General features: G+C 43.3%; 1 long non-coding RNA gene across 1 annotated transcript in view; it reads right to left on the bottom strand.

The window, feature by feature from the left end:
- LOC135057708 (uncharacterized) overlaps positions 1-19,742 on the bottom strand; it is a 58,255-nt gene that overhangs the window by 1,722 nt on the left and 36,791 nt on the right. Inside the window, exons 2-3 of the long non-coding RNA XR_010244315.1 lie at positions 14,513-14,557; positions 5,970-6,014 (exon numbers count right to left, since the gene is read on the bottom strand). This is a non-coding gene — a long non-coding RNA (uncharacterized LOC135057708). The remainder of the gene's footprint in view (positions 1-5,969; positions 6,015-14,512; positions 14,558-19,742) is intronic.

Raw genomic sequence — 19,742 nt, 5'->3', positions numbered from 1 at the left:
GAAAAATACTCCATATCTGTGCTGCATTGTAGACAGTATATAGTAGGAGTACAGTGCATAATTTTGCTGACCACCAGTATATAATATATAGGAGTACGGTACAGAAGGCCACTGCTCTACCTACCTCTGTGTCGTCAAGTATACTATCCATCCATACCTGTGGTGCATTTCAGTTTTGCACAGTTTGCTGACCACCAGTATATAATATATAGCAGTACGGTACAGTAGGCCACTGCTGTACCTACCTCTGTGTCGTCAAGTATACTATCCATCCATACCTGTGGTGCATTTCAGTTTTGCACAGTTTGCTGACCACCAGTATATAATATATAGCATTACGGTACAGTAGGCCACTGCAGTACCTACCTCTGTGTCGTCAAGTATACTATCCATCCATACCTGTGGTGCATTTCAGTTGTGCGCAGTATATATAGTAGTAGGCCATTGCTATTGATACTGGCATATAATTCCACACATTAAAAAATGGGGAACAAAAATGTGGAGGTTAAAATAGGGAAAGATCAAGATCCACTTCCACCTTGTGCTGAAGCTGCTGCCACTAGTCATGGCCGAGACGATGAAATGCCATCAACGTCGTCTGCCAAGGCCGATGCCCAATGTCATAGTAGAGAGCATGTAAAATCCAAAAAACAAAAGTTCAGTAAAATGACCCAAAAATCAAAATTGAAAGCGTCTGATGAGAAGCGTAAACTTGCCAATATGCCATTTACGACACGGAGTGGCAAGGAACGGCTGAGGCCCTGGCCTATGTTCATGGCTAGTGGTTTAGATTCACATGAGGATGGAAGCACTCATCCTCTCACTAGAAAAATGAAAAAACTTAAGCTGGCAAAAGCACAGCAAAGAACTGTGCGTTCTTCTAAATCACAAATCCCCAAGGAGAGTCCAATTGTGTTGGTTGCGATGCCTGACCTTCCCAACACTGGACGGGAAGAGCTTGCGCCGTCCACCATTTGCACGCCCCCTGCAAGTGCTGGAAGGAGCACCTGCAGTCCAGTTCCTGATAGTCAAATTGAAGCTGTCACTGTTGAAGTACACTAGGATAAGGATATGGGTGTTGCTGGTGCTGGGGAGGAAATTGACAAGGAGGATTTTGATGGTGAGGTGGTTTGTTTAAGTCAGGCACTCGGGGAGACATCTGTTGTCCGTGGGACGAATATGGCCATTGACATGCCTGGTCAAAATACAAAAAAAAATCAGCTCTTCGGTGTGGAATTATTTCAACACAAATGCGGACAACAGGTGTCAAGCCGTGTGTTGCCTTTGTCAAGCTGTAATAAGTAGGGGTAAGGACGTTAACAACCTAGGAACATCCTCCCTTATACGTCACCTGGACCGCATTCATCAGAAGTCAGTGACAAGTTCAAAAACTTTGGGTGACAGCGGAAGGAGTCCACTGACAACTAAATCCCTTCCTCTTGTAACCAAGCTCCTGCAAACCACACCACCTCAGTGTCAATTTCCTCCTTACCCAGGAAAGCCAATAGTCCTGCAGGCCATGTCACTGGCAAGTCTGACGAGTCCTCTCCTGCCTGGGATTCCTCCGATGCATCCTTGAGTGTAACGCCTACTGCTGCTGGCGCTGCTGTTGTTGCTGCTGGGAGTCGATTGTCATCCCAGAGGGGAAGTCGGAAGACCACTTGTACTACTTCCAGTAAGCAATTGACTGTCCAACAGTCCTTTGCGAGGAAGATGAAATATCACAGCAGTCATCCTGCTGCAAAGCGGATAACTCAGGCCTTGGCAGCCTGGGCGGTGAGAAACGTGGTTCCGGTATCCACCGTTAATTCAGAGGAAGCTAGAGACTTGATTGAGGTACTGTGTCCCCGGTACCAAATACCATCTAGGTTCCATTTCTCTAGGCAGGCGATACCGAAAATGTACACAGACCTCAGAAAAAGAGTCACCAGTGTCCTAAAAAATGCAGTTGTACCCAATGTCCACTTAACCACGGACATGTGGACAAGTGGAGCAGGGCAGACTCAGGACTATATGACTATGACAGCCCACTGGGTAGATGTATTGCCTCCCGCAGCAAGAACAGCAGCGGCGGCACCAGTAGCAGCATCTCGCAAATGCCAACTCTTTCCTAGGCAGGCTACGCTTTGTATCACCGCTTTCCAGAAGAGGCACACAGCTGACAACCTTTTACGGAAACTGAGGAACATCATCGCAGAATGGCTTACCCCAATTGGACTCTCCTGGGGATTTGTGACATCGGACAACGCCACCAATATTGTGCGTGCATTGCATCTGGGCAAATTCCAGCACGTCCCATGTTTTGCACATACATTGAATTTGGTGGTGCAGAATTATTTAAAAAACGACAGGGGCGTGCAAGAGATGCTGTCGGTGGCCCGAAGAATTGCGGGCCACTTTCGGCATTCAGCCACCGCGTGCCGAAGACTGGAGCACCACCAAACATTCCTGAACCTGCCCTGCCATCATCTGAAGCAAGAGGTGGTAACGAGGTAGAATTCAACCCTCTATATGCTTCAGAGGATGGAGGAGCAGCAAAAGGCCATTCAAGCCTATACATCTGCCCACGATATAGGCAAAGGAGGGGGAATGCACCTGACTCAAGCGCAGTGGAGAATGATTTCAACGTTGTGCAAGGTTCTGCAACCCTATGAACTTGCCACATGTGAAGTCAGTTCAGACACTGCCAGCCTGAGTCAGGTCATTCCCCTCATCAGGCTTTTGCAGAAGAAGCTGGAGACATTGAAGGAGGAGCTAAAACAGAGTAATTCCGCTAGGCCTGTGGGACTTGTGGATGGAGCCCTTAATCCGCTTAACAAGGATTCACGGGTGGTCAATCTGTTGAAATCAGAGCACTACATTTTGGCCACGTGCTCGATCCTAGATTTAAAACCTACGTTGTATCTCTCTTTCCGGCAGACACAAGTCTGCAGAGGTTCAAAGACCTGCTTGTGAGAAAATTGTCAAGTCAAGTGGAACGTGACCCGTCAACACCTCCTCCTTCACATTCTCCCGCAACTGGGGGTGCGAGGAAAAGGCTAAGAATTCCGAGCCCACCCGCTGGCAGTGATGCAGGGCAGTCTGGAGCGAGTGCTGACATCTGGTCCGGACTGAAGGACCTGCCAACGATTACTGACATGTCGTCTACTGTCACTGCATATGATTCTCTCACGATTAAAAGAATGGTGGAGGATTATATGAGTGACCACATCCAAGTAGGCACGTCAGACAGTCCGTACGTATACTGGCAGGAAAAAGAGGCAATTTGGAGGCCCTTGCACAAACTGGCTTTATTCTACCTAAGTTGCCCTCCCTCCAGTGTGTACTCCGAAAGAGTGTTTAGTGCAGCCGCTCACCTTGTCAGCAATCGGCGTACGAGGTTACTTCCAGAAAACGTGGAGAAGATGATGTTCATCAAAATGAATTATAATCAATTCCTCCGTGGAGACATTCACCAGCAGCAATTGCCTCCAGAAAGTACACAGGGACCTGAGATGGTGGATTCCAGTGGGGATGAATTAATAATCTGTGAGGAGGGGGGTGTTAACAGTGAAAGGGGTGAGGAATCGGAAGATGATGATGAGGTGGACATCTTGCCTCTGTAGAGCCAGTTTGTGCAAGGAGAGATTGATTGCTTCTTTTTTTGGTGGGGGCCCAAACCAACCAGTCATTTCAGTCACAGTCGTGTGGCAGACCCTGTCGCTGAAATGATGGGTTCATTAAAGTGTGCATGTCCTGTTTATACAACATAAGGGTGGGTGGGAGGGCCCAAGGACATTTCCATCTTGCACCTCTTTTTTCTTTCATTTTTCTTTGTGTAACATAAATATAAATTATTCTGTACATGAAAAATTGATGGTGGGTTTATTGGTATTGTAGTGACTATTTATATGTATTAATTTTTTTGAGCCGATGATATATGTCTAATTCATGTGTGTATATATATGGTATGGGAGGTAGTGGGGTGTGAAGAATGTAAATATATTATTCATTTTATTTGGTTAGTTCTGCACCTGGGGACCCGTGGGGGTAGTGGTGTTGGCGGTGTGGATTTGGCTGGCTAGCATCGGCACGCCAGTATTGGATGGTTGTGTGAACAAGGAGACTTGCGTGCCGGTAAAAGAAGGGGCCGTGTGCAGAGAGGAGACTCGCGTGCCGGTAAACCAGAGGCCGTGTGCAGAGAGGTGGCTCGTGTGCCGGTAAACCAGAGGCCGTGTGCAGAGAGGTGGCTCGAGTGCCGGTGGAGAGGAAGGGCCGTGTGCAGAGAGGAGACTCGCGTGCCGGTAAAGGAGAGCGTATATAAGACGCTCCCAGCCGGCGGCGAGTCAGTCTGCTGTTCCTCCTGTTAGCGCTTACCTGCCTGAAGTCTGTTGCTGCCGAGAGCTGTAACTGCTGTAAACACAGCGGTGGCACAGGCTCGGGGGTATAGCCCACACAGGACTGTTGGCTGGAGCCAGCAGAAGGCTGAGAGTGGCGCATATAGAGCTGGGGTAGTGATGCTGATGGAGCCTCATAGCTGCCGCCTCTTAACAGAGTTGTAAACGCTGTAACATTCTTAGCGGCGGCTAGGGCTCTAAGACAGTGTTGTCCTACCACCGAAGCGTCGGCTCTCAGTTTGGTCACGGGCCATCCTCTTCAAGGCAAGGAGTAGCCTGACCGTGTCAGGTTAGCGGAGGTAGAGAAAGAGAGACCCTCCGCCAGCGGCATCTTCGTGCAGCACCTTATGAGGAGGCGAGGCAAAGAGGGAGAATAGGGAGCCCAGCAGCTTCAGAGTGTATCCAGGGACAGAGGCAGGGAGAGAGTCGGGGAAGCCCAGCCAGACAGGTCAGACTGATCCTATCCCACTGGAGGTGTAAGTGAAACAAAAACTACATCTAATATATCAATTACACCTAAAGCATAATACCACTGGTTTTAAGTTAACTTATTGCAGATACCAGTGCTGCATGGTGAGACATAAGTGAAACAAGCAACACAGCAACACCTCTCTTTTAGTGATATTTGGACTTGCACCTGCATGACATTAAAATAATAGGAAGATCAGCTGTTGATATATTGCAAACATATACTAGCCGTTATATTGCATGCTGATACCAGGAAAGAATAACACATATATGGTTGAACATTGAGACTGAACTTAAAGGATATGGAAATTTTAATCATATATATATATATATATATATATATATATTAAAGGGAGATGAAACAGAGTATGCAAATGAGTATGGATTGAAAAATACAAGGCTAGCAATTAATTTAATATCTTGAGTTACATAAGGAAAGACATTGAAGGAAAGTTGCAGTGAAAACTTATGTTAACTCACTATTGTGGGATATAGTTAATGCTGGATTGGATCAGTAATAGAAGGAAACAGATTGCACAGAAACTGGCTGATACAGTTGGAGTACTATGTCTGACACAAGTGACTCAAATTTCTCAAGTGGATACTAATGTCTAAACACTTCAGGCTGAAAGACTTAGTTGCAATCTGACACTAGAGTAACAGTTAATAATTCTCACCAAGCAAACAACTGGCCCTGTTATCATCTCTATTTATATAGTGAGAGTTAGTCTACTGCATATGAGTGGATACAAATGTAACTTTACTCTGACCACTGCAGACTGAAAGAGTTATTTGCAACCTGAAACTAAAGTAACATTTGGCATTAGTCTCAACTAAGGAACTAAGGAGTTTTCATATTTATGGACAGAGGATAAGCACAGGAACATTATACTGCTATTCAACTGTCTAACTGTATGGGCCCCAACTTGCGCAAAATTTTAGTCTTAAAGAGTACCCGGGTAACTCAATAAGCAAGGTTAATAACAAATTTTGTGTATTGCATGCAGTATTTATATGTATAGGTACTGGGGAATATAGTAAAGGATAAGAAAGGTGACTGTGTTATCTAAATATTTTGGATTTATGCTTATGAGTATAGGGAATGTAATAAAACTATATACTTACCATTAAATAGACTGGATAATATTATGTAACGCGGTTTGGAGGAATCTGTACAGAAGAAATGATGAATGGGTAAGGTAAAGAAAATATATATATATATAGATATATTATAGTAATAAAATTGATTAAGCCCTTTCATTATTTAATAACCAAACTAATAGGTTACCTAAGCAGCCTAACTGCATATACTGCAATAAAATAGCTTGGGTGGAGGCACGAACATATATTAGTGGCCCACATCTAGGAATAAGGTGGGGTTACATTTTGGAGGCACTGCTGAGATGAATATTCAGGACATTATAGGACATTATAATGGAGAGGATCTCAGGAGAGGAATTATACACCTGGTGTATACAGAAAGGAACAAGCTTAAAGAAGTGTATGGGAGTAGGGGGAAATTTTTCTGATATGCATGATGATGTGGTATTAGAGACTTTAGATAAATTGTATGGTGTAAGCAAACCCCGGATCATAGACAAATGGAGAGAGGAATTAGGGAGAGTTGTGACCATTTTTATAGAGACAGAAAAAGAGCTAGATGCTAGAGTAATACCTACTATGATAGTAGCTGGGGGAGAGAGTGGAAGACTGTGGCGCATTATATGGCCTAAAAGTAGTGAGGAAGAAGCAGTTAGTGCTCATATTTCAGCCTCTGCTGAAAACCCAGAGAGGGTTAATGAGAGTGGCAATACCCATGGGAATGGTGCCAATGTAAATAGAGGGCAGTTTGAAACCATGGTAGATAGAGTGGTTACACAGTTGGAACGATGGCACTATGAGGGAAGTTACAGGAGATTAAGAATATTTTCAGGGATAGTGCCTGTGCCACTTGGGGAAGAAATATACGAAGCGTGGAAAGAAGCTGCTGTTCAGCAAGCTGAAGAGTGGCAATGTCCCGACCAAATAAAAAGGCAGAGGGTAGTAGATAGTTTGAGGGGACCAGCCATGGGTATTATTCAGGCAGCCAGAAGAAGCAACCCGCAAGCTACACTTGAAACATATTTCGAAGCTTTGGATTATGCATATGGTACTTTAGAGGATGTGGGAGATTTGACATCGAGATACCATCATACATTCCAAGAACCCGGGGAGAAACTTAGTGCTTATTTGATTAGAATTGATAAACTCCTGTATAAAATAGTGGATAAAGGAGGTATTACTAGAGAGGAGGTGGTTGGAAGAAGGATGAGGCAGCTCCTTAGAGGAGCATTGACCACTGACTTTGTGGCTCAAATGTTAAGGTGTTCAGGGATAAGAGAGACCCCTCCCACTTTTAATGATTTGTTAAAGGAAGTGAAGCAGGAGGAGGCATTAATTGAGATGAGAGAAAAAACTATAAAAAAAGTAAAAGTGATACAACCAGTGGTAGAAGTGAATCCATTTGAAGAAAAAATACTTAAAATAATAGAGGAACAAAATAAAAAACTAGAACAGTTTATGGGTTTACATACCAACAGTAATTCTAGTATTTCCGCGTCAAGGACAAACAATAATATATCTATGAGGGGAAGGGGAAGTAATTATAATAATAGAGGCCGAGGATGTTTCAACTGTGGTAGGTTAGGACATAGGGCATATGAATGCATTGTTGATACTGGAAATTTTTCACAAAGAGTTAGTGATAATAATAATACCGTAGTGAACAGCCATAATCTTTCTGGGCAGGGAAACGGGCGGGGGAGGACTGTGAACCCCTCACAGTCCCCCTAGAAGTCAGCTACTGCGCTATGGGGAATTCCTGGTGGAATGGGAAATTTCCAGAAGGTTTGATGGGTTCTACGCCAATAGTCTCTGCATCCATTAATGGGAAAAAGTGTAAAGTATTACTAGACAGTGGTTCCCAGGTATCAATTATTTTTGAATCTTGGTATAATGAACACATTTCTGATGTGCAAATACAACCCCTTAATGGATTAATAATCTGGGGCTTAAGTGTAAGTAAATATCCTTATCTAGGGTATGTACAAGTTACTCTCGAATTTGATAGAGAAATCCATGAACAACCATTGCAGGTTCCTTTTTATCGCTTTGATTTGTCCAGAGATTCAAGGAGGTAGGAATGAACTTCCAGTGATTATAGTTACTAATACCCAATTGTACACTGATTTATCAGAATGGTGTCAGGATAGACATAGGGAGGAAAAGATTACTGAAGCAGGACTTACATGGATAATTCAACCTAGAGATAAGCTTGAGATGGAAAAGGGAGAATTTGAAGTTTGTTTCCAAAATAGTGATATTCCAGAAGGGGACAAAGATTCTTTGATAAGGGAAATGAGAAGTAGGAGGAAGGTTTTTTCATCTGATAAATGGGATTTAGGAGAGGCAAAAGGAGTAGAACACAGTATAGAACTCACGGATACAAGTCCTTTTCGTAAAAGATCTCGCAGAATAGCTCCTGCGGATTTTGAGGATGTCCGGTTACACTTAAAGGGGTTGTTAGAGAATCAAATTATTATAGAATCTCGTAGTCCATATGCTTCTCCAATCGTAATTGCTAAATAATAAATGGGAAGATTCGTATGTGTGTAGATTACAGGACCCTTAATGTAAGAACTGTCCCAGATCAGTACACTGTTCCTAAAATTGATGAAGCATTAGACTGTTTGCAAGGAAGTGTATGGTTTTCGGTATTAGACCTACGGAATGGATTCTACCAGATCCCCATGCGCCCAGAAGATAGAGACAAAACTGCATTTATTTGCCCATTAGGTTTTTTTGAATTCCTAAAAATGCCCCAGGGAATTAAGGGAGCCCCAGCAACATTCCAGAGGACAATGGATAAAGTAATTGGGGATTTGAATTATAGGGAAGTCATTGTTTATTTAGATGACATTATTGTTTTTGGAAGTTCCATTCAAGAACACAACACCCGTCTTATCAAAGTGTTGGATAGATTAATTGAAGGGGGATTGAAGTTGTCTATTGACAAATGTCAGCTATGCAGATCATCAGTGAAATATTTGGGACACATTGTAAATAGTGAAGGAATTGCTACTGACCCGGCAAAAGTTGAGGCTGTGGTAAATTGGCCTAGGCCAAATAAACTAAAAGATCTCAGATCTTTTTTAGGTTTTTGCGGGTACTACCGCAGATTTATTCCTAATTATTCTAAAATCTCAAAACCCCTTACTGATTTGACTAGAGGATATCCCCCTACCAGTAGGAATAAAGAGACCAAAATAACCCCTAAGTGTTGGTTTAAACCTAATGCACCTTTTGGTGAGCGGTGGACCGAGGAATGTGAAATGGCATTCCAAAACTTAAAATTAAAATTAACTTGGGCTCCAGTTCTAGCATACGCAAACCCTTCACTTCCATATGTACTTCATATAGATGCTTCACAAGAAGGCATTGGAGGTGTATTGTATCAAAAGCATGACGAAGAATTAAAGCCTGTGTCTTTCACCAGTAGGGGGTTATCTGTTAGTGAGAGAAATTACCCCACCCACAAATTGGAGTTTTTAGCTTTAAAATGGTGTGTGGTTGAAAAATTTCATGAATACTTATATGGGGTAACCTTTGAGATTCACACAGATAACAATTCTTTAACATATATCCTTACTACTGCAAAATTAGATGCAGCTGGACACAGATGGTTGGCAGCTTTGGCTCTATATGATTTTTCTTTAAAATATAGGCCAGGAATTAATAATATTGATGCCGATTCATTATCCCGAATACCTAATCAAGGTGATAATGTTACTATGGATGAATGGATTGAGGTACCGGCTGGTGAAGTGAAGGGGATGTGTCATCATGTTCAGATTAAGGAAATGATTCCAAGAGAATTATTAAGTTCATTAGGTGCCACTGAGAAAGCTCTGCCCCTGTCATATTGCTGGTTGAGTCATTTAGAATTAAAGGGATTACCAAAACTCAGAAAAAGCCAAATAAAGGAAGATCAGCGGAAAGATTCAGATATAGGATGTATTATATCTGAGTTGATAAAAAATAAAGAAAAAAAAACTTGGGACTCCTTGATATCTAATGCTTCTGGTGAAGTAAGGTTATTAGAAAGACAAAGGAAACACTTATTGATGATTAATGGGTTATTATATCGGGTAATTGGAAGGCGAGAAAAAAAAATATATCAATTGGTATTGCCAAAGGTATATCGATCTATGGTACTGAAAGCATTACATGATGACCATGGCCATTTAGAAAATGATAAAACCTTAAATTTAATATATGACAGGTTTTATTGGCCTGGTATGAGGAAAGAAATAGAAACATATTGCCAAAATTGTGGAAATTGTATAGTACGAAAGACTGTAAGTAGTCAATGTGCCCCACTAGTAAATTTTAGAAGTAATGGCCCTATGGATCTAGTCTGTATGGATTTTTTAACATTAGAAGTAGAACCAGAAAAAAAATGCCACATATTAGTAATTACTGATCATTTTACAAGGTATGCCCAGGCATATGTTACACCAAATCAGAAAGGACATACTGTAGCAAATACCCTATGGGATAAATATTTTGTTCATTACGGTCTACCTAACCGATTACATTCAGATCAAGGGAGAGAGTTCGAGAGTAGATTGATTAAGGAACTCTGTACCATTTGTGGGATAACTAAATCAAGAACCTCCCCTTATCATCCTCAGGGAAACCCCCAACCTGAAAGATTCAACAGAACCTTGTTGGATATATTAGGGACTCTGAATCCATTTGATAAAAACGATTGGAAAAGGCATATTGACCGTTTGATACATGCTTATAATAGCACACGAAATGAAGCTACAGGGTATTCTCCTTATGCTTTGATGTTTGGGCGAGAGGCTAGACTTCCCATAGACGTGTGTATGGGAATTTCCACTAGTAGTAAACCCGCTATTTCTCATACTAAATATATTAAGAAATTGAGAGAAGACTTGCAAAAAGCATATAATATAGCCAATGAAAATACATCTAAATTAGAGATTAAAAATAAAAGCTATTCTGATAGGAAAGTACGGGATCAGGTTTTGGCTCCTGGGGATAGAGTGTTATTAAAACAACTTGGGACCCCTAGAAAGTTTAAAATAAGTAATAGGTGGAGAGAAGATCCTTTCGTAATAATAGAAAAGTTTCCTGGATTACCTGTATATAAAATCAGGCCAGAAACTGGGGAGGAAACTGTATTAACTTTCCATAGACAACATTTGCTTCCTATAGGACGTGAAGTTCGTTTAAATAATTATAAGAATGACCCTAAAACGAGTTTTGATGTAGAGGATATAGAGAATGGATCTGAGCAACTTGTTAAAAATGAGAATGATGATGTGGAAAACTTAGTGGATGACCTTACAGGGCCAGGGTGTTACTTTAAAGATGGAAATAGAACAGTAGATGATGACCTTGGAAAGCTCATTCAAGAGGGGAATACTAATAATCCCATTGGATTCCTCTCTGATGAAAATTTAGTGAACCAAATAGACAACTCTTATAGAGAAGCTAGTGATGACATCAGTAGCTGGGGGGAATATAGACCGGAGGATTGGGATTCTAATTATTGTTCCTCTATTCAAACTGAAAATGAGGTAGAACAGCAAGTTACAGCAAGGCCTAGAAGAATATGTCATCCTCCGTCTATTTTGACTTATAGTGAATTTAGGGTACCAAGTCTTGTACCACGAATAGTGCATCCCAACATGGTTAATGTATGGCCTTACTATGGAGATGATTTTTTCCAGTTAGAGTTAAGATGGTGATCCATTTACGTTTCATTCAATGAATCACCAGGGGAAGAGTGTAACATAAATATAAATTATTCTGTACATGAAAAATTGATGGTGGGTTTATTGATATTGTAGTGACCATTTATATGTATTAATTTATTTGAGCCGATGATATATGTCTAATTCATGTGTGTATATATATGGTATGGGAGGTAGTGGGGTGTGAAGAATGTAAATATATTATTCATTTTATTTGGTTAGTTCTGCACCTGGGGACCCGTGGGGGTAGTGGGGTTGGCGGTGTGGATTTGGCTGGCTAGCATCGGCACGCCAGTATTGGATGGTTGTGTGAACAAGGAGACTTGCGTGCCGGTAAAAGAAGGGGCCGTGTGCAGAGAGGAGACTCGCGTGCCGGTAAACCAGAGGCCGTGTGCAGAGAGGTGGCTCGTGTGCCGGTAAACCAGAGGCCGTGTGCAGAGAGGTGGCTCGAGTGCCGGTGGAGAGGAAGGGCCGTGTGCAGAGAGGAGACTCGCGTGCCGGTAAAGGAGAGCGTATATAAGACGCTCCCAGCCGGCGGCGAGTCAGTCTGCTGTTCCTCCTGTTAGCGCTTACCTGCCTGAAGTCTGTTGCTGCCGAGAGCTGTAACTGCTGTAAACACAGCGGTGGCACAGGCTCGGGGGTATAGCCCACACAGGACTGTTGGCTGGAGCCAGCAGAAGGCTGAGAGCGGCGCATATAGAGCTGGGGTAGTGATGCTGATGGAGCCTCATAGCTGCCGCCTCTTAACAGAGCTGTAAACGCTGTAACATTCTTAGCGGCGGCTGGGGCTCTAAGACAGTGTTGTCCTACCACCGAAGCGTCGGCTCTCAGTTTGGTCACGGGCCATCCTCTTCAAGGCAAGGAGTAGCCTGACCGTGTCAGGTTAGCGGAGGTAGAGAAAGAGAGACCCTCCGCCAGCGGCATCTTCGTGCAGCACCTTATGAGGAGGCGAGGCAAAGAGGGAGAATAGGGAGCCCAGCAGCTTCAGAGTGTATCCAGGGACAGAGGCAGGGAGAGAGTCGGGGAAGCCCAGCCAGACAGGTCAGACTGATCCTATCCCACTGGAGGTGTAAGTGAAACAAAAACTACATCTAATATATCAATTACACCTAAAGCATAATACCACTGGTTTTAAGTTAACTTATTGCAGATACCAGTGCTGCATGGTGAGACATAAGTGAAACAAGCAACACAGCAACACCTCTCTTTTAGTGATATTTGGACTTGCACCTGCATGACATTAAAATAATAGGAAGATCAGCTGTTGATATATTGCAAACATATACTAGCCGTTATATTGCATGCTGATACCAGGAAAGAATAACACATATATGGTTGAACATTGAGACTGAACTTAAAGGATATCGAAATTTTAATCATATATATATATATATATATATTAAAGGGAGATGAAACAGAGTATGCAAATGAGTAAGGATTGGAAAATACAAGGCTAGCAATTAATTTAATATCTTGAGTTACATAAGGAAAGACATTGAAGGAAAGTTGCAGTGAAAACTTATGTTAACTCACTATTGTGGGATATAGTTGATGCTGGATTGGATCAGTAATAGAAGGAAACAGATTGCACAGAAACTGGCTGATACAGGTGGAGTACTATGTCTGACACAAGTGACTCAAATTTCTCAAGTAGATACTAATGTCTAAACACTTCAGGCTGAAAGACTTAGAGGCCCTACACACTGGCCGATTTTTTGAAAGATATGAACGATCTCGTTCATAAATGAACGAGAACTCGTTCATATCTTTCAGTGTGGAGGCTCCAGCGATGAACGATGCGCGGTCCCGCGCTCGTTCATTGCTGGTCCCCCGTCGGCTGTGCATGCAGGCCAATATGGACGATCTCGTCCATATTTGCCTGCAGTTCTATGGAGCCGCGTGACGGGGGGAGTGAAGAAACTTCACTCCCCCCGTCACTGCCCCCCCGCCGCCGGGTCGCACGTCGGCCGTTTCGGCCGTCGGGCACCTCGGCGGCGCATCGTGATATGTGTAGGGCCCTTTAGTTGCAATCTGACACTAGAGTAACAGTTAATAGTTCTCACCAAGCAAACAACTGGCCCTGTTATCATCTCTATTTATATAGTGAGAGTTATAGGCCCTACACACATGCCGATTTTCTGAAAGATATGAATGATCTTGTTCATAAATGAACGAGAACTCGTTCATATCTTTCAGTGTGGAGACTCCAGCGATGAACGATGCGCGGCCCCGCGCTCGTTCATCGCTGGTCTCCCGTCGGCTGTGCATGCAGGCCAATATGGACGATCTCGTCCATATTTGCCTGCACTTCAATGCAGCCGCGTGACGGGGGGAGTGAAGAAACTTCACTCTCCCCGTCACTGCCCCCCCGCCGCCGGGTCGCTCGTCGGCCGTTTCGGCCGTCGGGCACCTCGGCGGCGCATCGTCAAATGAGTAGGGCCCCTTAGTCTACTGCATATGAGTGGATACAAATGTAACTTTACTCTGACCACTGCAGACTGAAAGAGTTATTTGCAACCTGAAACTAAAGTAACATTTGGCATTAGTCTCAACTAAGGAACTAAGGAGTTTTCATATTTATGGACAGAGGATAAGCACAGGAACATTATACTGCTATTCAACTGTCTAACTGTATGGGCCCCAACGTGCGCAAAATTTTAGTCTTAAAGAGTACCCGGGTAACTCAATAAGCAAGGTTAATAACAAATTTTGTGTATTGCATGCAGTATTTATATGTATAGGTACTGGGGAATATAGTAAAGGATAAGAAAGGTGACTGTGTTATCTAAATATTTTGGATTTATGCTTATGAGTATAGGGAATGTAATAAAACTATATACTTACCATTAAATAGACTGGATAATATTATGTAACGCGGTTTGGAGGAATCTGTACAGAAGAAATGATGAATGGGTAAGGTAAAGAAAATATATATATATATAGATATATTATAGTAATAAAATTGATTAAGCCCTTTCATTATTTAATAACCAAACTAATAGGTTACCTAAGCAGCCTAACTGCATATACTGCAATAAAATAGCTTGGGTGGAGGCACGAACATATATTAGTGGCCCACATCTAGGAATAAGGTGGAGTTACATTTGCATCATGTGCTGTTTGGGGACAATTTTTTTGAAGTGCCATCCTGCCTGACACTGCAGTGCCATTCCTAGATGGGCCAGGTGTTTGTGTCGGCCACTTGTGTCGCTTAGCTTAGTCACAGAGCGACCTTGGTGCGCCTCTTTTTTTCTTTGCATCACGTGCTGTTTGGGAACAATTTTTTTTGAAGTGCCATCCTGCCTAACACTGCAGTGCCACTCCTAGATGGGCCAGGTGTTTGTGTCGGCCACTTGTGTCGCTTAGCTTAGCCATCCAGCGACCTCGGTGCAAATTTTAGGACTAAAAATAATATTGTGAGGTGTGAGGTGTTCAGAATAGACTGAAAATTAGTGTAAATTATGGTTATTGAGGTTAATAATACTATGGGATCAAAATGACCCCCAAATTCTATGATTTAAGCTGTTTTTGAGGGTTTTTTGTAAAAAAACACCCGAATCCAAAACCAAAACAAAAAACCCGAAAAATGTCCGGTGCACATCACTAGTACCAACCAATCTGCTTCTAACTGTCATTATTTTAACATAACCTGTAACCTGACAGGAGCTGATTGTCTGGTACTAACAGCATATTTATCAAATTATTTTTACTAACTTTTTTTCACACAGTGATCAGTCTGCGTGTCACACATGAGCCAGCAGCCAGAGTAGGCTGTGCAGGAGTCGGGGAACCAGAAGGAATCCCAGATAACGCTATATCAAGATAGCATTATTATCATAAGGCTCCCTTTGGTTCTTTTCTTTTTTTTTATAATTGTATTGTTAATTTGGGCAGATCACATTTCCCATTACATGTATGGGAAATACTTTCTGGAATGTGAATTTAAGGGCTTGGAGAAGAATTTTGCTAACTGAAGCCAGCGCTTCAGAACAGCAGAAATCCATGGGAAATTGGTGTGGCAGCCATTCTCCCAGTGGTTTGCACATGCGCAATAAAATCTCCAGTAACATGGCACAGGCACCATTTTTCAGCACTGCCAAAGAGTATGGGGGTCGCATGGAGCCTGCACATGGGCCCTCTCCACTCTTAAAACACCTCTGCTTGTGTTTCCATCATGTCACTTCTCACACAGGGGGAGATGTACTAAGTCTTGGAGAGTGATACGTGGAGAGAGATAAAGTACCAGCCAATCTGCTCCTAACTGACACTTTACAGGCTGTGTTTAAAAAAAAAAAAAAAGGAGCTGGTTGGTAGTTTATCTTTCTCCACTTTATCACTTTTCAAGGCTTATTTCATCTGCTCCACAGTCTTAAAGGGGGTACTCACGGAGAGATCCATGCTTTCACTCGTGTACCCCCCTCAGCGATAGCGATGCATGGCCCCGCACATCGCTATTGCCGGTGCTAGATTGGCCTGCATGCAGGCTCAATCTAGCACGTCGCTCATTTCACCCGCTGGGTGAAATGAGCGGCCCCCCGTCCTCCCCCCGCATCACTCAGCACACATCGCGCTGTGCTGAGCTGTGGGAGAGATGTGTGCTGAGCGGTTCGCTCACCACACATCTCTCCCATGTATATGGACCTTTAATGTATTACTGAAGGATTTGCAACATAACTGCAGTCACATACTGCAGCAGTACATAAGATTGGAGGACAGACCTACCTGGGTCCTAAAGTCCAGGATGAATGCACAGTGGGGAGGCCCGGTGAGGGGGGATACATTTAATGACCTCTGACATTGTAATGGGCTCCAGTCACTCAGGGATCTGCCTCCAATGTTTTCAAGATACATTATGGTGCCTCTTTACCTCAATATAATAGTCAATAAATGACTGAAACAAGGGCCATGCAAGAGTCAGGTATGCTCAGGCCAATGATACTGCACAGTCTTCTCATAGTCAAAAGACTTCAAATTATGTGTTCCCTACTATTGAGGCTTGGCCAATAAGCAACCAGTAAAGGAGAATGTGCTCGATTGCCTTTGCTCTTTCCCTGGCTTTTGCTCCATAGAGTCCATGCCAGTGGGCTCCTCTACTCCTGACTGACTGATGGCACTTACAGCCTCATAAGTGTTTGATATTGGGAATACATTTATGTTCCAAGTAGTGGACTTTAATTTATTATAAACTTTATACTTATATTCAAATATAGAGCAGTTCCATTACCTTTATTTTAATTAGGCTTATTTTGGTTAATGGATTCAGTATGTCTAATTCAGCATTTAGTATAATTTGTCTCATGCTGAATCATGGAGAGACCTAGCTGTTTCCACCTGTCTGGGCCTTGGACAGCAGTGATGCCTCTCTGCTCTTAGGACCACCTGAAAGAGTTGGGTGACAGCAGGAAGCAGAGGGTGGACTTACTGAGCTATAGCTCCTGGACTGCCCATGCCAGGTTCCAGTCCAGATGACCCTTAACAGGCTCCCCTACTTCTGGCTTGGAAATACTTTTGTCAGTGCTGCTACCACCTCCATTGTTGATTGCACAGTTTAACAGGTGGATCTTTGCATCCTACCAGATGTCTCTCTTATTTACAGTAAGTAAGATGGTCCTTACACCACCTAGGTGGCTCTCTTATTTACACCGGTCATACACACCAGGAAGACCTTTGCCACATACAGGCCTCACCACCACCTTGGCCTCCCCACCTGCTAGACTTCTGAGTCATCCCGGTCCCTCAGTATTTGAGACTCTCTAGTAAGTCCTCTGCCCCATACAAACCTCCACCCAGTCTCTTTAACGCATACAGATGGGTCCATATTTATCTTGACCTTTAATAGGATTAACTGAGACTGGGCAGTCGGACTTTATCCCCTGCTGTATTGTTCTCTGTATTGTATTGCAGCTGAGAACAATAGATTAAGGGTTTAGATTAATAAACCATGTTGTGCCTAGGCGCAGCAAACTAGCCAAGATAACCGTGGACCCATCTGTAGGTCAGCAATGTCCCATCTACACACATGCCTCTGCAGCACCCATGCTCTTACACCACTTGATCTCTGTGTCATGCTGGCCCTTACTCTGTTTGGCCTCTTCACCAGTATTTTGAATTTTGTCATATCTCATATGTTCTGTTCTGAAACCCTCCAGTACACATCGTATTCCGAAAAATTGCTCCCACCCACTGCTTCCTATGTAGTGCACCTAAATATCTGCCTTTGCCGGATACTCTCAAATGTTGGATAAATAATCCAGAGATGTGATGGCTTTGGCGGTATTTTTTATGTTGTATTCTGTTTCCCCCATTTTCTACCATGTCTCTTAGTATCATTTATCCTACCCAGTGTGACCTGTGTAGTGCACCCAAGATGTCTACTGCACCTTGTACCTACATGCATTTGTGTTCTCAGAATATACCATTAGGTTTTTTAATCATTCTAACATATACTATTGTTTTTCTACCTAAATGGTCCAAAATAGTGTTTTTATTGAAATTTCAAGAAAGGGGCCAAAAGCAAACATAAAGAAATACTACTTTGTGGTTTTTGTTTTGCCAACAATCCACCCTTCCAAAAATAGTAAAAAGTAGGATTCTACTGTATGTGTAGGTTTTGACAAAAATGCCATTTAAATACTTCCTGTATATAGGGAAGATATGGTAGCCAATAAAGGCCTTTCATTGTAAATACTAGATGGCCTATCACATTATTATTTGACAAAAGATGTGAGATATGGGCTCTAACCCCCCCCCTTCCCCCATCTGTGGACAAATTAATTTTTTGCGTACTGTTTTCCATTGGTGAATTGGTGATCACCAGGCATATCATTTGAAAGAGGAGTCTCCACTCTTTCAAGCAGGATGCCTCCATGTGTGCGTGGGCCAGAATAAGGGAGATGGGGCAAAAAATGCCCATCCCCCATCTGCAGAAAACAATGTTTTCCTGCAGAGCTGGGTGATATTGTCTAGTGAACATAACAAAGGTGTTGTGGCCACATACAGGGGGTAATTCAGACTTGATCGCAGCAGTAAATTTGTTAGCAGTTGGGCAAAACCATGGCCCTCATTCCGAGTTGATTGCTCGCTAGCTGCTTTTAGCAGCAGTGCACATGCTAGGCCGCCGCCCTCTAGGAGTGTATCTTAGCTTAGCAGAATTGCGAACGAAAAGATTAGCAGTTTTGCTATTAAATATTTCCCTGCAGTTTCTGAGTAGCTCCAGGCCTACTCCTAGACTGCGATCACCTCAGTCCGTTTAGTTCTGGTTTGATGTCACAAACAGCCACTTCCCCGTTTCTCCAGCCACTCCTGCGTTTTAGCCTGACACGCCTGCGTTTTTTAGCACACTCCGGAAAACGCTCAGTTACCACCCAGAAACACCCACTTCCTGTCAATCACTCACCGATCAGCAGAGCGACTGAAAAGCGTCACTCGGACCTGTGTAAAATTGCATAGTTTTGTGTGAAAATACTTAGCGCGTGCGCCCTGTGGCCCATACGCATGCGCAGAATCGCCCATTTTTAGCCTGATCGCTATTCTGCTAAAAACGGCAGCGAGCGAACAACTCAGAATGACCACCCATGTGCACTGCAGGGGGAGCAGATATAACATGTGCAGAGAGAGTTAGATTTGGGTGGGGTGTGTTCAAACTGAAATCTAAATGGCAGTGTAAAAATAAAGAAGCCAGTATTTACCCTGCACCAAAACATAATAACCCACCCAAATCTAACTCTCTCTGCAAATGTTATATCTGCCCCACCTGCAGTGCATATGGGGGGTCAATCCGACCCGATCACAGGCTGCACTTTTGAGCTGCCTTGCGATCGGGTCGGAACTGCGCATGCACTGTGGCCGCAATGCGCAGGTGCGTCCTTGCCCAGCGACAGCCGTCACCGAGCAGCGACGCTTCCTACGAAGAAAGTGGTTGCAGCGGCGACCGCAAGAAGATTTCCAGCAGGAAGGCAGATCTGGGCGTCAACTGACCGTCTTTGGGGAGTGGTGAGTCCAACGCAGGCGTGTCGAGGCGTTTGGAGGGCGGATGTCTGACGTCAATTCCGGGACCTGACATGCTGAAGTGATC

This window comes from Pseudophryne corroboree, chromosome 3 (genome assembly GCF_028390025.1).
Source record: "Pseudophryne corroboree isolate aPseCor3 chromosome 3, aPseCor3.hap2, whole genome shotgun sequence".
Lineage (NCBI taxonomy): Eukaryota > Metazoa > Chordata > Amphibia > Anura > Myobatrachidae > Pseudophryne > Pseudophryne corroboree.
Note: the sequence above shows the minus strand (reverse complement) of the source record. Positions and strands in the feature narration are given on the sequence as shown.